This window comes from Moschus berezovskii, chromosome 7 (assembly GCF_049115385.1).
Source record: "Moschus berezovskii isolate FMDL1 chromosome 7, NW_MosBer_1.0, whole genome shotgun sequence".
Taxonomy (NCBI): Eukaryota; Metazoa; Chordata; class Mammalia; order Artiodactyla; family Moschidae; genus Moschus; species Moschus berezovskii.
In genome coordinates, this window is record NC_142466.1 from 104698601 (window position 1) to 104717642 (window position 19042).

The 19042-nt window shown below is 44.4% G+C and overlaps 1 long non-coding RNA gene across 1 annotated transcript in view; it reads left to right on the top strand.

Moving 5' to 3' along the window:
• The first annotated feature begins 3195 nt into the window (after nt 1–3195).
• The window catches only part of LOC148777490 (uncharacterized), a 43767-nt gene continuing 27920 nt past the window's right edge, over nt 3196–19042 (top strand). Inside the window, exon 1 of the long non-coding RNA XR_016037778.1 lies at nt 3196–3232. This is a non-coding gene — a long non-coding RNA (uncharacterized LOC148777490). The remainder of the gene's footprint in view (nt 3233–19042) is intronic.

A 19042-nucleotide genomic window follows, 5' to 3' on the forward strand; every position in this document is an offset into this window, starting at 1 on the left:
AGCCATCTCTGCTGTAGAAGGGGGAATTCTGAGGCGGGACTGGGCTAGGGACCAGGATGTCGGGTTTGGAGTGGTGAAAACAACGTGTCTGATTCACACTCCCCCGCTGCAAGGGAAGCCTCGCAGTCTCTTCTAGGGCTCCGTCCGGCAGGGCCTGCCTCATTTGGAACCTGGCTGTGAGCAAGAAAACATCTGTGGTTGGAAAGTGGGGGTGGTGATTCAGGACTGTTTGGGACTTGGAGAGGATGCTCTTGAACTCTTTACTCAACAAACAGCTCCCTCCGGCAAGGAGGCAAGAGGTCATCTGTCTGTCTGCTTTGGCACTTTCACCCAGTAACCTTCAGGGCTTCAGACACCTTCCCTAAGCTGGAGTGAGCTCAGTGCAAATCGTCCGTGGATGTGACCATAACTGACTCACTAAAGGTCTGCGTGAGAGGAGAAGGCAGAAGCAGACAAACAGGCAGTGAGACTTTGCCATCCCAGACCTGTGTCCTGTAAACAGGCTGTCAGCTTCACAGCCAAGGAAAGGGCCTGGATGTGAGTCGGGGCTGGAGCCTTGACAGCTAATATTCAGAGCCTCTGACTGTGGAGTACTGTGTTCGGATGGGGTAGGTTGCCCACAGCAGGGTACAGGAGAGGCAAGGTGGTGGGGAAAGAATGTAGCTTTGGAATCAGATGCAATTGGTCCATGCCTCTTACTCAGCTTTGGGATCTTGGATTAAAGTCCCTTATTCTTCCCTGGGCTCAGTTTCCCCTTCTGTGAAATTGGCCTAATACTATGGACCTCAAACACTTTAGTTTAGAGCTAGCACTCAAGTGTACAAGTCATATTTCTTTTCCTGTTTTTTTTCTATACAGAGGAGAGAAATCTGTTATATTTTCAAGTTAATTACTCTGAATAATGGTCAATAGCCATCATTTCTTGACCTCCTTCTTATGAGCCATGTAGCCCTTGCATCAACTGTAAGACAGACAATATTATTCCCATACAATTATTTGGCCAGCAATTATTTGTGGGGATTCTAGGGTCACGGAATATGGCAAATGGGAAAAGCTGTCACTCGCTTCCTGCTTCAGTTGGAGGAAGTTGGCTATTTAATAGGCAGCAACTCAAAATGAGGCAGAGGAGCCAGTGTCTGGTACACGTGAAGTTTGTTCCTGTGAATACTCAGGAGAAACCCTGCCAATATTTACCATTACAGTGACTTCACCACCTGCCGGGCACCAGGGGGAGTGATGGCAATCATCACCTTGTTAAATTCCTGTGATAAGTTTGGGTAGGCAGCATCATACCCATTTTTCAGAAGAAGAAACTGAGGCTTGGAGAGACTGTGCAGCCTGCCCAGAGTCACAGAGGCAATGAATGGTGGTGCTGGGCAATGTTTTGTTGTTGTTTAGTAGCTCACTCGTGTCCAGCTCTTTGCGACCTCATGGACTGTAGCCTACCAGGCTCCTCTGTGCATGGGATTTCCCAGGCAAGCATGCTGCATACTGGAGTGAGTTGCCGTTGCCTCCTCCAGGGGCTCTTCCCGACCCAGGGACCGAACCTGCATCTCCTGCATTGGCAGGCAGTCTTTCACTGAGCCACCTGGGAAGTCCAGGCTATGCTTATGCATTTTCAAAACACAGAATGAGAATCTAAATAGGGGAAATCATGCATTTTTCAAAACTGGAAATGGGATTTGACATTCAAACAAAGGAAAACCTCATTAATGAGCCTTTGGAATGTGTTCCTTAGGCTGTGATTCCCCTGCCACTTCCAAGGGGAAGTAGGAGAGGAAGGATGCACAGAGTTAGTCACATATGGGGTCAGGGATGAACCTGGTTATGTTCACTTCATTTTTTGTGTGTGTATCAGAACTGTCTCAACTCCTCTGCTTCTCCACTTCAGGAAAGGCTGAATGAGCTCACTGTGGACCAAGAAAGCGGCTGGTCCTAGATGAAACTCACCTTCTTGGTGTTTGTTTCCCCCCAGCTGTCAGCCAGAAAGTGCTAATTGCACAGTAAGCCTCTTCTGGTGGCCTGGGGTGTGGCACGGGCAGCCCACCTGACCAGTATGGTGGTCATCGGGTTTTCAGGCTGAGCTCTGCCTCCCTCAAGAGTTTGGTTTGGGAACTCAGAGCCTTGTGTAGGACGAAAGGAGCTGCACTGATGGCTTAGCTTCACAGAGAAGTCTGGCATTCTGCTAACTGAATCAGCATGAAAGAGTTGCTAATTAATCCCCAATAACTAGATGGCCCTATCCATGGAGCAAAGTGAATGTCAGCTGAGTGCAGATGAGGATACCCACTCCTCCGCTGATTAGCTCAGTGATTTTTGTCATCAACAAGCAACCTCTCCAAGTCTCAGTTCTACGTGTGCTAAGTGGGACATTCAAACAAGGTATACATTTCCTGTCTTGGTATAGGTCTTGGCTCTGAATGGGTGTTTGACCAATAACTAAAGAGATGATTCCATTTTGCTTCATGAAAGTAGCTTGAACATAACCATTTTATATTCACTTATGTTCATTACAATATTTTCCGTTATAAGTTACAGAAACCCAATTTAAAATTAACCTAAGCATAAATGAACAAACAAAATGAAATTTCATGAGCTGGTCAAGTCCCAGGATGACCTACTTTCAGGTACAGCTGGATTCAGGGGTTCCAACAGTGATGCCAAGGCCCAGCCTCTCATTACCCCTTAGCTCAGTGTCCTTCTGGTTATTGGCTCCAGCCCAAGGACTGACTCTGGTCACCAGATTCACATGTTTTCCAGGCTGTTAAACTCCAATACCCATTTAGCAATCCAGGTAAGACTTGGAGTGGCCTCGCTTAGAACAGACAACTACACCTGGATCAACCACTGTTGCTAGGGGCCCAGAGCATTGCGATTGGCTACTCTGGAGTCACATGACCTACCCCTGTGGTCAGGAAGGGGATGCTGGTGGATGTGGAGATCGGTAGTTCTGCTGGGGATGACATAGAATGAAGAAGAGAGTTGTCCAGTCAGGAGGGGTGTTGGACTGACAGCAACAAAGGATATCTACACCTCGACAGCCCTAGAAAACGAAAGTACTTGCCTCTGGTTCTTGCTTAGATCTCTCTCTGAGTCAGTGCTAGTCCTAGGACAGTTGCTCTAAGGTCATCAGGTGAATTCTGTCAGTTCAGAGATAAATATAGCTTCCAAGCCAAGTAACATGACTTGCAGAAGAAGGAAGAGTTGCTGCTGAGCTGTGTGAATCTGAACCGTGAGTAGAAGCCCCAGGCTATATCTGTCGCTTTGGCTTAGAACAGATGGGACCCAGGGCAAAATTTCACTCAACCAGCTGGGTTGTATGGACGTTTCATGCTCTGCTTGCTTTTAGGTCAGTGCCATGCACACCAGGAGACGTGGAATGTGCTGTTTCCTCTGTGTATTTTCAGTTGCCTCCTTTAATTTTCTTGCCCAGATTTTCCAAAACAATAACAATAGCCAAGCTAATGTCACATGGATGGTTCTTTGGCACTAGATGCTTTGAACTTGCTTGCTCTTTCTTGGCAGATGCGCGTGTACTGTGTTAACTTGAAGTTAAGAAAGTTAGGATTTGCCTTTGCAAACCGGTAAGGTAAGGCAAGGCCACTTCATTTCTCTTTCTACCCTTGTCAATCCTGGTGTTAAGAACCATGGGTCTTCCTTCTCAACTTTTTCCCAGCAGTCATTTCATTTGTTTCACAAATACTTGTTGAACACCTGTTTCGTGCAACGATGAGGCACACACATGTCAGCCAGATGTGAGCTGTCCTTCTTCCTCTTCCTCTGCTTCTTTGAGTGTCTCCCTGTTCCTACCTTTGCCAGTGTGGAAAAGGTCCCCAACACCTCTTTATTCAAGGTTTATAATGGGAGATGGAGGAGGGAGATTGCTTTGCATGTCTTGGAGCAAACAGTTGACAAATTAGGACTTCCCTGATGACTCAGACAGTAAAGAATCTGCTTGCAATGCAGGAGACTTGAGTTCAATCCCTGGGTTGGGAAGATCCCCAGGAGAAGGCAATGGTAACCTACTCCAGTATTCTTGCCTGGAGAATTCCATGGACAGAAGAGCCTGGCTACAGTCCATGGGGATCACAAAGATTGAGCACCTTTCACTCACTTATTCTCCTGAAATATTTTCATTCCTCAGCGTTGGTTTTGGGGTGCGGTCATGTGCCCCAGTCGAGGGTTTCCTGCTTTCTCTTCCTCAGCCCTGCCCACCCCAGTTTCCCTCCCCCATTCCCCTCTCCCACCCCGACACCCTTCCCCACCCCTATGTGTTCAGCCTTCTCTCTTCCATGAATCGAACAATTCGCCTCTGCCTCAGCTTTTACCTCCACTCTTGTATGTGAAGACAGCATTGTGATGCTTAGAAGACCAAAGGATCCTTCAGTTTCCAGGATTTACACGCCTTATAAAGCAATGTTAAGCTGTTAACTATCAGGTCCCATTTAGAGCCCAGGGGCCATGGCAATATTTCTCAAATGTGAACTGGGAACAAATCCCAGGATGCTGGTTAAGAATTAAAATTCCTACAGAAAAAAAAAAATTAAAATTCCTGTAGCCTACTCCAGATAATGGAATCAGAATCTCTTTGGAGAAAAGCAGTGGTTGGTTCTCAGCTTTGTCTGCCTATACAAGTCACTTAGAGAGTATTATTCAGGTTTCCCTGGTGGCTCAGACAGTAAAGAACCTGCCTGCAATATAGGAGACCCGGGTTCGATCCCTGGGTTGGGAAGATCTGCTGGAGCTGGGAATGGCAGCCCACTCCAATGTTCTTGCCTGGAGAATTCCGTGGATAGAGGAGCAGGCTACAGTTTGAAGGGTAGAAAAAAGTCAGAAACGACTGAGAGACTTTCACTTTCACTTTCAAGGGCTTCAAAACTGGAAACAGGATTTCCAGTTGTTGGAGTAGAGAGGTACTTCCCTTGTTTGTAAACAATTCTAGTGACTCATGTGCAGCTGACATTTGTATTGCGGGAATTCAGAGGGAAAGAGATCATTTCCCCTGATGGGGTTAGAGAAGGGAAGCGTGAGGGAAAAAATTTCCTAGAGAGATGAGTGCTGATTGAGTTGGACCTGGGAGAATGGGTGGGCTTTTACTGATTGTGGAAAAAGAGGAGTACAGACAGTTTACATCACCCTTGCTTAAATTCCAGTTAACTTCAGACAGAACTAATAGCAGCCCAGCTCTAACTGCAGATCCAACTCTAAAATGTCACAGTGATTTGCACAAAAACTATATTGCCCACCCTTCCCTTCTCCTCCCTCCCAAGGAGATGAGTAAGCTGTTCACAGATACTAAGGGTCATTGGTTTTTCTAAACTTTCTGCCCCACTCACGCTGTCAGTAATGAAACTATCCCAGAAATGATAATATTTAAACATTCAAATTCCATCCCCAGATTACCTCTAACATTTGAAAGTGGCACAATGTCTGTCGACAGCCACCTGTTTCAATAGAGGTTTAAACAATGAAACCTCTGTTTCCTAGGTGGCGAATACCACTGGCTCTCATCAGAAGGTGCTGGGGCGGGAATGTGCCGGAGTGTCAGCCGAGGCCAATAGGACAGCAACTAGCCAATATGGAGATGGACCACTGAGTGCCTTCCTCACCTCACTGTCTGTTTGCTTAACCAACCCCAGTGAGAGTCTTTATTAAGGGCTGTTAACACTGCAAAATGCTGTTTGCAGAGCCTGCCTGAGTGATAAGTGCCACTTGTGTTAACTGTCTTGTTGTCAAGGCTGTTGTAGAAGCCCAAAACCCAGTTCTGAAGTGGTTCACTTTCCATGAACAAACTATTCAGTTCTACAAATAAGCCAATGGCTTGCGAACAGAATCAATAACACACACACACACACACACACACACACACACACAAGTCCACAAGTGTTTGTTGGCTGGTAATGGATTTACTTACTTGTAACCACTCCAGTACTCTTGCCTGGAAAATCCTATGGATGGAGGAGCCTGGCAGGTTGCAGTCCATGGGGTCGCGAAGAGTCGGACACGACTGAGAGACTTCACTTTCATTTTTCACTTTCACGCATTGGAGAAGGAAATGGCAAACTACTCCAGTGTCCTTGCCTGGAGAATCCCAGGGACAGGGGAGCCTGGTTGGCTGCCATCTATGGGGTCGCACAGAGTCGGACACGACTGAAGTGACTTAGCAGCAGCAGCAGCAGCAGCAACCACAGACACACACAATCGCACAGAATCCCCGCCCCCACGCACATTGTCTGTATATCAGAATATACTCTTCAGGTCAGTGTTCGCTTCGTCCTAGCTCTGAATTTATAGTTCAAGTGTTTTATTTCCCAACAGTGTGAGTGAATCATGCATGTCTGTGTTCAACAAGGAAAGGAAACACCAGGATTTCAGGAAACATGAAACAAGAGACTGCTGACTCCAAACACATGTCCTCTTACTACGAGCAAAGGCTGGCTTTCCTGGAAAACTGGCTTCCTTCAGAACTCTTGTCCACTCTGACTCCAAATGTGGATGCCTGTGAATCTGCCAGTTACTGGGTGAGGGGACCCCCCCCCGGTGAAGCAGAAAAGCATCAAACAAAAGTCTCCTCTGTGTCTGTGAGCTGCCCGCCTACCTCTGCCGGGACCCCAACCACATCCTCATGCCTTAACATTAACGAGTGGTCTGTAGTCCCTTGTGGGATTCTAAGACTCAACCAATAGACTCATGCATGTTTTGAGAGCCCCAGAATCAAAACTGGAGAGGTGACTTTAGGACATTAACAGCCATATGATTTATTGTCCAAACCAGAACCTTTGAGGGTGAAAGGGTGTGCTATTAGTCATGATTCCAGGACTACAGGTGTTGGGTGGAACATTTGGTCTCCTCAATATTTATTGAGCCCCTGTTAATAATTTAACTCATCCTTTATTAAGTCTTCCCTTGAATCCTCATAATAACTGTATTGACTAGACAGTGTTCCCATTTTACAGATGATGAGGGTTCAAGGAGTAACTCATGTACAATGACTCCTGCATAGTTGTGCCCTGGTAAGAGCAGCCAGGAGTAGGAATTTGGACTGAAGTCTTCTGCCAAAATGCGTGCACCTTGCACTGTAGTACGTGGTTTCTTATCCTATAATTCAGTGATTTTTTTTCTTTTTTCTAAAAAAAGCCTAGGTTCTAGGAGATGTAAGTTGCTAGTTAGCTACCAATACACTCCTAAAGGCAAGGGGAAGACCATCAAAAGAGCAACTCTATCTTCATGTTTAAGATATTGGCCAAGTGGATGAAACTTCATTTACCGGGAGGAAGGGGATTTCTACTACTTGAAATTAAAAAAAAAAAAAAAATAGGAAGAAAGATCAAAGAAGAAAAAGGAGAACAAGGGAAAGGACTTGGAAGATGGGAAGAGAGGAAGAGAAGGAAGGAAGAAAGGAAACTAGGAAGGAAATGAGAGAGGCAGGGAGAGATCACTGTTACACTTTAAGCCCCTGAGTTTGAAACTGCAAAGTGGAGTCCCAGAGAGAGAGTTCCATATCCAATGTCGCACAGCAAATCAAACAGAGAGGAAACAATGATCTGAAAAGACGAGTCTTTTGATTCTCAATCCATGTTCTTTTCGCCACACTTTCCTGGGTAGCCAACATTATGTTGAGAGGAAGTACTGCCAGTTGGAAATATTTTCTTATTTCACCTCATTTTGACACTGCAGTGAATTGCTGGTCCTTAGGGAAGCTTTTCTTTAGAAAGAGGGATTAAGCTGCTTTTAAATATTGAGCAGGAAAAGCTGTCACAGTTTTCAGATATACGATGGAAGAGATTTTAAATACAGACAAGTGTGTGCATGTTGAATTTCGTTGTCTGTCTTAGCAGAAAGACATGTAGTGTTCTTGAAATGCCTTCCTTTTTTCATCACCATAGTCCTGGACTATTTGAAGAAAATTAAATGATAGTTTCGGGTTGGAAAGTGGAGAAAGCTACACTGAGCTCTCAGTCAAGTTGGATCAGGAGACTGGAGTGGGAAAGGGGGCCTTAGTCAGCTCTAGAATGTGGGGTGAGGGAATTTAACTTACAAGGATGAAAACACAACAGGGACTTAGGGAGTCACCCCCCCCCCCCAACCCGCAGCCCCCTGCAAAGGACTTCCTAGTGGCAGATTAACCCAAGGGAGGGTGTCTTTTAAGAGTGGAGTCAGTCTGGGGGGACAAGGAGGAGTCTCTCAATAAACAAATCTTTTGGATCCACCCCAACTTTCTTGGAACCGTTCCACCTTGATCTGCTTCCACATTTATGAAGGGCCTACTATGTTCTGGGGACTCTTCCAAGCACTTTACACAGGTTAATTCATTTAATCTTCACTTGTTTTTATTCTATGAAAATCTAAGTGTTGCAGAGAAAGTTCACTGAAATGGTGCATCCATGTACCATCCACATATCATCCCAATAATAGCAGGATACTATTTTCAAGTGTGGATGATTTATCTGATGTTCCTCTGATACTGGGGCTAATGGCAATCCAACGTCTTGTACCATTGGTCTTTGGGGCCAGGAGTCAGATTTTATCTTTTCTAGGAATCCAGAACTCTTGGAAACTAGAGAGAAGTTTTGCCTTAGTTCATTTGTGTGATCCGGGGGAGAGACTAAAGGTTCTTCCTTTTAGGAATTTTGACTCCTAGAGCTCTGAGACCCTGCAGAGGGAAGGAGAGGAAGGACTAGAGGGCTGCTTGTGTTTGTTTACTTGATTTTGGGCTGTACTGGGTCTCTGTTGCTGTGTGGGCTTCCCTCTAGGTGCGGCCAGTGGGAGCTACTCTTCTTTGTAGTGCGCGGGCTTCTCATTGCATGAGCTCTAGGGCAGTCAGGCCTCAGGAGCTATGGCATGTGCAATCAGTGGTTGCGGATCCTGGGCTCTAGAGCACAGGCTCAGTAGTTGGGGTCCACGGACTTAGTTCTTTCACAGCATGTGAGATCTGCCCAGACTATGGATTGAACCCATGTCTCCTGCACTGGCAGGTGGATTCTTTACCACTGAGGCACCAGGGAAGCCCCGGAACCCAAATCTCACTGCTTCTAATTGGAATATGTCCCAAAGCCAGAGGAGAGGGTTGTTTCACCCGGGGTTTTGCAGACTCTGTGCTCTGCAAGGGGAGTATTACACCATCAAGTCTGTCTTATAAATCCTTGATTCCTTAAAGCTCAGGAGAGGAGGCACCCATTAAATATTGAATGATTGAAGGAATGAATGAAAGAAAGCCTTTCTGAACAGTCCTTAAAGCTGACATCTGGTGAGCAGGGGTAGGGAATATAAGGCACTTCGATTGTTAGGAATGTGAGCTGTGTTTGCGCGTCTGTTACTTCATTCCACCTTGAGTCAACAAGAGAGGGGATGGAGAAAGGAGAATTGCATGTGATTCCTAGGAATGGAAATTGAGAATCAGTGATAAAGCTTCTTGCTCAATGTTACAAAGAAGCAGTTCTCAGGTTCAAACCTAGGTCAGCCAGCACTTCCTCCACTCTGCTGTGCTGATCAATGCCCATGGCACAGAAGTCAAGAGGTCTGCATTCATGATGATAGGAGGTGAGGTGGGCATGAAACTAGACACCCAGCAGAAGAGCCGTCATGGCGTTTTCTTGTTGCTTTAAAATCTAGGTTCATTTGTCTTGAGATGTGGGATTTTCTGGGTTTTTTTTTTGTGTGTGTGTGAAACTTTTGCACCCTCGGATTAAATATGAACATCCTCAAGGTGCTTTAGCTTCTTGGTTGTTTATTATATTGATATACCCAAAAGCTACTAGGATAGTCCATGTATTTTCTGTTATTCAGTCTTCATAAGAACTCAGTATAAGATTTTATGATCCCCATTTTACAGATGTGAAAACTGAGGTTAAAAAAAAAGTGATTTCACTGAGGACATACACTACAAAAGTGGGACCAGTGTATGAATCTAGTGTGTATCTAGAATAGTATATCAGTTAAGTGTGCTTTTCACTTCTCGGTTTGATGACTCTGCAATTGACCAAGAAAAAAAAAAGGAATCTAGAAGCCCAACAAATGCTTTGAGAAGCAGACAAAAGGTGCCAGGAGTTATTCTGATCTAACTTCTAGGAGAAATCAATCTTCACTGATGGGGAAAAATAAAAATACTGACATACTTGTGGCAAATCAATGCTTTTTTCAAAATCCCTTCTCCTAAGTTCATTCATTCAGCAAATATTTATTGAATGACAATTCTGCTTGATGCTTCTTTCAGCCCCAAGAATAAAACTGGGAAAAGTCCTGCTTGCCTCTGAGAGGTGGAGGAAGAGACACTAAAGTCTCTTCAGTTTATTACTTTGTTTGTTAGATAGCCATATTGCGATATAATCCACACACTATAAAATTCACCCACTTAAAATGCATGATTCAGTGGTTTTTATCACATAGCAAGCTTGTGTGACTGTACCACTATCTGATTCTTGGTCAGTTTCAAAGGGAACTCTGATTTGTTAGAAGTGTTAAGTGCTATGAAGACAAATACGTGTGGAAGGGTGAAGATGCTGGCGGTCAGGAAGGGACCACCAGATAAAGGGATATGTGAACAAAGTCCTGCATGAGTGAGCAAATGAGACGTGGGTTTCTGGGTGAAGGACAGTTCAGAGAGAGGAAATGGTGCAAGACCCCGAGGTGGGAGCACACCTAGATGTTCAAGGAAGAACGAAGAAATCAGTGATTGAAGGCAGGGGGGCCAGAGAGGAGACGGCCTCACCGGAGACTATGAGATTGTGTGTTAAAGCGTCTAATGCAAGGCCTGGCACACAGCAGGTGCTCAATAAGTGAGAGCCATGATTATTATGCTTGTTACTCCTGTTCTCATCTTGGAGACACAAGGCACCTAGCTTCCGGAGCCCAGGAGCGCTGGTTCACCTTTACATCCTAGAGACCAGTCTCGAACTCTGCATTTCCTGCAGTCATTAAAAACTCATTGAGTGAAAGAATGGCGTTCAGTCTTCTTTAATCTTCACTTGCTCCGAGGACAAGCAGGGTAAGTGCCTGGATGGACTGATAAACCACAGAGACAAATTAATACTGAACAATACTTGTTAAGTATCCCTATAGAAGGGACATTATTTCCTCTAACAGCTTCAAAGTTTCTATTTCTGTGAGAGGTGGGAGGTGGAATGAAGAGATTTTTTTTTTTCTTTCTCTCTCTCTTCTGGCCCCCTTGTTGAAGGCAGTTCTGTGATAGGGTTTCTTTATAATTGGGCAAGGGGGTGTCTGGGTCAAAGTGACAGCCAGCGTGTGCTGCTATTACAACACATTACATAAATAACTCTATATAATTGCTACCATCCATCAATTTAGGGAGATCAGTGGTGAGAGACGCTGCCAGGTTCTTGGACTGAAACCTAAAGCTCCAAATAGCTCATTCAAGTCACACGCACTAATCAATGCCAGTTTTTTTTAAGGGAGGGTAAAATTGGTCTAGTCACCAATTCAACCTTGAGAAGGATTCCCCTGTGTATGTTTCGTAGGAGTTTGCCAGAGTTTGCCCAATGCTCACTTAAAATGCTTTTTTTTTCCTCTTTTTCTCAGCTCTCACCAAACTCTTCCGTATCATAGCATTACCTTGTATTCTGCCTTCCCCTATGCTGTAACTTGAAGCCTCTGCTGAGTTGGCTGAGGAGGGTCAGCTTTCGGATGGATTCAGGTTAATTTGACCACTATAGGCTGCAGGACAGAACATCCTGGCTCCTATGCAGATCTGAGGAGTTCTAAATGTCCAGCGTCTCTGTACACATGGGTCAGGTTAACCCGATTCATTCTCAGTTCCTTGTTTCATTCCAGGTTGACAGAAGAGTAACCATAATTTCTAAAAACAAACAAATGGAAAAAACATGTTAGACATATGTCATTCAAAAAGTGTGAATTTGAAAATGGAAAGGGTTTTCAATGGTCCCATCCTATAGTCTTAAAAAATTTTTAACCATGTTTTAAATTAAAGTAGAGTTAATTTACAATGTTGTGTTAGTTTCAGATGTACTTAGTTCCCTTTGTTACATAGAAGGTCCTGTTGTTTGTCCATTTTATGTATAGCAGTCTGTATATGTTAATTCCAAACCCCAAAATTATCCCTTCCCCACCTTTCCCCTTTGGTAACCGTAAGTTTGTTTTCTATGTCTGTGAATCTATTTCTGTTTGGTTAATAAGTTCATTTATATCATTTTTTTAGATTTCACATATATTGATATCATATATTTGCCTTTTTCTCTCTGACTTACTTCACTTAGTATGATAATCTGTAGGTCCATCCATGTTTCCACAAATTGAATTATTTCATATTTTTTATGACTGAGTATTATTTCTTTGGAAATACATCATTATTTCATTGTATATATATCACATCTTCTTTATCCATTCATTTGTCGGGTCCCTCCTTACTGTTGAACCCGGTCAATTTCATACACTAGACTGTAAGCATACCCTGTGGCAAGGGCTGTTTATTACATCCTGTTTCCCCAGGGCCTAGGACAGTGTGTCTGGCACCAAGCGACAGAATGATTTTATTGAACTGATGTTGAAGTAATGAAGTCACATTCTCATAGACAGATAATGAAATCGAATTGGAAGTCCCAACAAAGGCTCTTCTGATCAGAGATAGTCAATAGCTGAGGCTTCCCAGGTGGCGCAAGTGGCAAAGAACCTGCCAAAATAAGAGATGCAGGTTCGATCTCTGGGTTGGAAAGATCCCCTGACCTGGCAACCCACTCCAATATTCATGCCTGGAGAATCTCATGGACAGAGGAGTCTGGCAGGGCTACATTCCATGGGGTCACAAAGAGTTGGACACAACTGGAGCATCTTAGCATGTTTGCACAGTCAACAACTTGCTTTTCAGTAACCCTGAGAAAGTCTGCAAGCTCTTGGGACATGGGCACCTTGTTTAATTTCCATGTGCATGGACCACAGGCTTATGGGGGGTCGTGATGGTGGGGTAGGGGATGTACTCAACAAGTGTGCAGTGCAGACATAGCCAAGAACTTTCCACCCTCAGCACCTGCCTAACCTGGTTTTATTTCTCCATGAGAAGTTTGCCCCCTTGGAAAAAAAACCCCTATGTCAGAAGACCATTTAGGTGGGGATCCTACATGAGGACAGGACAGGGCGCCTCTGAAGTCCCTTTGGCTTCACGCTCCCTGCTCTGTCTAGGTCACCCAGACACATTTTTCCAAATGAATGCTTGATGCTACTCAGGATGTTGTAGCCTATTATATTAGTCACAAGTACTTTTGTGGATAATTAGTAGGAAATGAAAGGATTCAAGGATGATTTGGTGCTTCCAGAAATCCTTAGAAGTTCTTTCAGAGGGAAAAAAATAAGTAAGTCTTGGTAAAAACCCTCAAGCCAAGTGGCATTGTTCTTCTTCATGGAAAATTACTACTTAGAAACAATGCTATGAAATGCGTCATCCTTTTGGGGGCAGTGACATTTAAATTTTCTTGGACCAAACAAGATCTGGTGAGCGATAGTTTTACCTTTCTAGGTGCTGATGAAAAGGGATGGTGACATCAGGACCTCTTTCTTCCTGGCAGACGGCATACCAAAACGGTGATAGGAATGAGACTGTCTCCTATTTGAATAGCACTCTACATTTTCATGGCTTCCCAGGTGGCACTAGTGGTAAAGAACCTGCGTGCCAATGCAGGAGACTTAAGAGATACAGGTTCAATCCCTGGGTTGGGAAGGTCCCCTGGAGGAGGGTATGGCAACCCACTCCGGTATTCTTGCCTGGAGAATCCCATGGACACAGAAGCGTGGCAGGCTAAAGTCCATGGGGTCACAAAGATTCGGACACGACCGAAGTGGCTTAGCATGGTGCTACATTTGCATAAACTTCGTTCATTTACAGTATTATTTGATCTTCAAAACCAGCTGGTGAGGATGGGAAGGCAGGAATTGGGCAGATGAAAGTGGAAAAGGTAGACAATGATGTACTTTGGGTCTCCCAGTTAGAGGGCAACACAGAAGCTCAGGTTTCCCAATTCCTTGGAAGCCCCATTTCCACTAGGAGAAGGTCCATGAGAAGGGGAAGAGCCCCTCTTCCCAATTTTAATTTCTGTTGCAGTGGCTGATTAAGCCTTCGGAGAGATTCCCTTTGTTTCTGCTCCTAGGAGTCTGCGCTGCTGTTTGCCTAAAACAGACATAAACAAAACAAAGCAAAAACCAAACACATACAAAAGGAAACAACATTCTGACCAGCCTTGTCAGGTGTGTTGGCTTTGGAGCCGGTGGCACAGTGCACTGGACTTCCTTGTTCTTGCCAGTTTCCCCCAAAGCCCTGCTCGTCTCCAGTTTGCCCTTAGCTGGTCCTGTGTCGCCACTTTCCAATGTGAGTGCTTCTGCCCCTCGGGCGGCCATCTGCAGATCTGCTCTGTAGCCCCTTTCTTTTCTGCTCTGCTAACGTTGTCCTTGAAGACATCCCTCTTTCTCTGCCGAATCTCTCTCTGCCTGTCCCCCACTGTCCCTGCTCCACACGTAGGCCTGCAGCATCTCTCATCTGATGACTCCTTCTCTTTCCTCCTCTTCCACAGTCCATCTTCTCAATGCTCCAACATTCTTTTAAACCTGGGTCTATATGCTGATCCCCATCAGGGAAAGTCAAACTCTGTGCAGTCTGGCACTGGGGCCCTTGGTGACCTAGTCCCAACCAGCCACCTTCACCCCAGTCAGTCATTCACGATGGCCTTGAATGAGCTTTAGGCTCCAGCCACATTCTTCTGGGCACTGCCATGTTATCTTAACAACTATTTGACTGGAGATGAATTAATAATCTGTATTATTAATATGCCTTTCATTACCTGAACATTATTGATACTCATTTACATAACAAATTGCAGACCACAGGCATTAGTTTCTGCAAAAATCCACCAATCAATAAAGTGTTAATTGTACTTTTCCACCTTTAAGACTTGAGTCATACATTTCCAAGCATAGCAATCTAATTAGTCAATTTTCAAGGGTTAATGCAAGTGCTGTTACCTCCAAGAAAGCTTCCAATCTCAATTTCTCTAGAGAGTGGGTCTTGTCCACAATCAGCACTTGTGCCAGGGCCTTGCTTTTTTCCAATATTGCTCATCTATCTACTTCACTAGACTGTGAGTTCCCTGTAACTCAGACTAGACCTTAGTCATTCTCATATTCTCTGCATCTGGTATAAAATAGGCACTCACAAGTGTTCGCTGAGGACTTCCCTGGTGGTGAAGTGGATAAGAATCTGCCTGCCAATGCAGGGGACATGGGTTCAATCCCTGGTCCGGGAAGATCCCACATGCCTTGGAGCAGCTAAGGCCATGAGCCACAACTACTGAAACCCATGCACCTAGAGGCCGTGCTCTGCAGCCAGAGAGGCCACCGCAGTGAAGAGTAGCCCCTGCTCGCCCCAACTACAGAAAGCTGGAGAACAGCAACCAGGATCCAGCACATTCAAAATAAATAAATGAATAAAAATGTTTTAAAAATTGTCTTAAAAAAAAGTTTTCATTGAATTGACTCCAGCACCATGTGAATTATATCTAAATGCCTCAAATATCTATCTCCTCTTCTCCAGGGCATAGTTATCAGAGAATCCTGGAATATCTAGAGCAGTCCAGTTGATACTTACTTACGAGGGTAGCAAGAAGACAAAGCAAAAATAAAAAGAGTTCTGAACTTGCAGTTCCTGTCCTCTGTGGACCCTTGAATTCTGGGCTCACATAAGGGCCCTGGAATACTGGTGGGAGGAAAAATGGGCTAACTTGAAGGAGCTTCCTAAATACACATACTGGTGGCAACATATCTTTGTCAGAAAGGAAAGTGTTAGGGCTCTGAGTCTAGAAGTCTCTCTCTTGTCCTGTTTTGCCCCTTGGGCAACACTCTGGGCAAGTCCGTTGGCTCCTCCGAGTTTTGGGGTTAATTGTGGCTTTTTCATAGACTTATTGTGAAGGCGGTCCTTAAAAGTCTCGGGCCTTTAAGACATGGAGACACTGAAAATGTGTAAGAGGGAAAATGATAAGTTGGTCCCGGGAAGATCAGACACTTTGAAAGAATATTTATCCAAAAGTAAGAACCTATGTTTTACAAAAGACTTGTAAATGAATGCTTTCAACAGCTTTGTTTATAGCAGCTCAGAGCTGGCAAGAACCCAAAAGTCCATCGACAGAAGAATGTATGAACAACATATGGTATCTTCATTCAATGGAATACTGCTCAGCAATAAAAAAGAATAAATGACTGACATATAAAATAAGGATTAATCTCAAAAACATGCTGAATGAAAGAAGCTAGACAAAAAGAAAGCAATACTGTATGATTCCATTTATATAAAATTGAAGATCACAAGTTGAATCTTCGGTGAGAGATATTGGCAATGGTGCCTATGAGGGCAGAGATGGGGAAGAGGCATGGGGAAATGTTCCAGGCTATTGGCAGTGCTCTGAATCTTGATTGATGTCTTTATTTCATGAGTGTCTGCATTGTTAAAAACTCATCAGGTGGCTCAGTGGTAAAGAACCCACCTGCCAATGCAGGAGACACAGGAGAAGTGAGTTTGATCCCTGGGTCAGGAAGATCCCCTGGAGAAGGAAATGGCAATCCACTCCAGTACCCTTGCTGGGAAATCCCATGGACAGAGAAGCCCCAGGGGCTACAGTCCATGGAGTTGGAAAGAGTTGGACACAACTGAGCACACATTCTCTCTCTTTTCTCCATTTAAAGACTTAAGATCTGTGCAGTTCAGTTATATAAATATTTGTCAATTAAAAAAAAAAAAACTTGAGAAAAGTTGTGCAGAATCATTCAAGACTAGACTTAGAAATAAGCTTGCAGTATGGTGAATCCATGAGCTTGACAGTCCGTGGGGCCCCAGAGGCAACTTCTAATAATGTCAAGGGAGATTTCCAAGAGGAGGAGATATTTGGGGATGAGTTATGAAAAAATAGGTAGGAATCCACCAGATGGGCAAGGAAGTAGAGTTTATTTCAGGAAGAAGGAAAGGAGAACAATGGCTACAGGTTGGAAAGAGGTGAGGGTGTGCAGAGGGTACTGAGGAGTTGCGGGTAACCAAGGGGATGGCAGTTTCAAGTACCCAACAAGGCAGAGGGATATGCAAGGCCAGGTGTCTGAAGACAGAAATTGGAGAGAGTGGTCAGCATAAAAGGAGTAGGCAAAACATTTGGGAATGGATGAGCTGACTCAGAAAGTTAGAACAACATATCCTATGTGGTGTGAAGATGAGCTAGGCTCTTGTTCATACCAACAAGGTGACTTGACAGCTTGGCTGGCTTTGACCTGGTCTCAGCAGCTGAGGGTGGACATGAAGTTGACTTCACGTGCAGACTGATGGGAACAGAGATCTTTCTTTCTTTTGGGAAGTGTCCAGGGAAAGCAAACATAGTGACCTTTCTCTCCGAGCTGCGTGATGTTGTCACCTCCAGGGGTGGAACTTCAAGGATGGGTTCTTTAGGCTGAGTGGAACAAGACCATCTCTCAGTTCACGAGTAAAGAAGACTCAGGGAAGGAAGAACGTCCTAAGATGACCAGACTCATGTGGCTTTGCGCCTCTTGATGACTGCTACCTAATTTCTCTATGCTTCAATGCTTTATTTGTAGACAGAGAATTGTACTATTTATAACTATACCGCAGGGTTGTTATGAAGATTCAATGAATTATATTTACAAAGGACCCAGAGGGGCTCTTGGCACGTGATGATATAAATGTTTTTCAAATAAATCTATGTAAATTGTGAAATAAAAGGCATGGTTGTCAATGAAAAGAGCTATAAAAAGAACTTCCAAAGTGTTCTGGTAGTTTACTGGTAGAATAAAATTTTCAAAGGAAGATCAAATTAATTTTTAAAATAAACTTGTATTTTAGATTTACATGAAAATTGTGAAAATAGTACAGAGAGTTCCTTGTCAAAATAACTTTAAGAACACATGCCCAGGGACTTTCCTAGTAGTCCAGTGGCTAAGAATCTGTGCTCCCAATGCAGGGGGCCTGAGTTCAATCTCTGGTCAGGGATCTAGATCCTACATGCCAAAACTAAGAGTTTGCATGCTGCAACAAAGATCAAAGATCCTGCATGCCACGGCTAAGACCCAGTGAGATAAATAAATAAGCAAAATAAATATGAAAAAAATATTTAAAAAAATATGTGCCCAGCACTGCTGCTGCTGCTGCTGCTAACTCACTTCAGTCGTGTCTGACTCTGTGTGACCCCACAGACAGAAGCCCACCAGGCTCCCCCATCCCTGGGATTCTCCAGGCAAGAACATACTAGCCATGTACAAAGTGCTAAATTTGGCTCATGGGTTGGGATGGGGTGGGGGTGATATGGGGAAGGAACAGGAATCATAGAGCAATGGCTCACCTAATACTTGTTAATCAGAGAGAAAAGATGAACTTATGTTTATGCTGTTGTTGTTTAGTCACTAAGTCATGTCCAACTCTTTTGTGACCCCATGGACTGTAGCTCACCAGGCTCCTCTGTCCATGGGATTTCCCAGGCAAGAATACTGGAGTGGGTTGCCATTTCCTTCTTCATGAGATCTTCCCAACCCAGAGATTGAACCCAAATCTCCTGCATTGGTAGGTAGATTCTTTACCATTGAGTCACTAGAGTTGAATTTATGTTCATACATTTAACCAATAACTATTGAGAGCCTACTAAGTGGTCAGCACCATGATAGGTACTGAGGATCCGGTGGCAAATTCCTGCATTCAGCAAAGACTACTGGGTATCTGCTGTGTTCTTGAAACTGTGGCAGGCTGCTATTAGAAGAAACAGAAAGAGATACGCTCTTCAAGTGTTGTGTGAGCCTCAAGCAAGGAGGATTGTATCCACCTGGGAGAAGGTTCGGGCAGCCTTTGACAGGTTGAGAGATGGATAATTAGGGAATCTAGGAGAAGGCAACGGAGAAGGCAATGGCAAGCCACTCCAGTACTCTTGCCTAGAAAATCCCATGGACAGAGGAGCCTGGTAGGCTGCAGTCCATGGGGTCGCTACTAGTCGGACACAACTGAGCGACTTCATTTTCACTTTTCACTTTCACACAATGGAGAAGG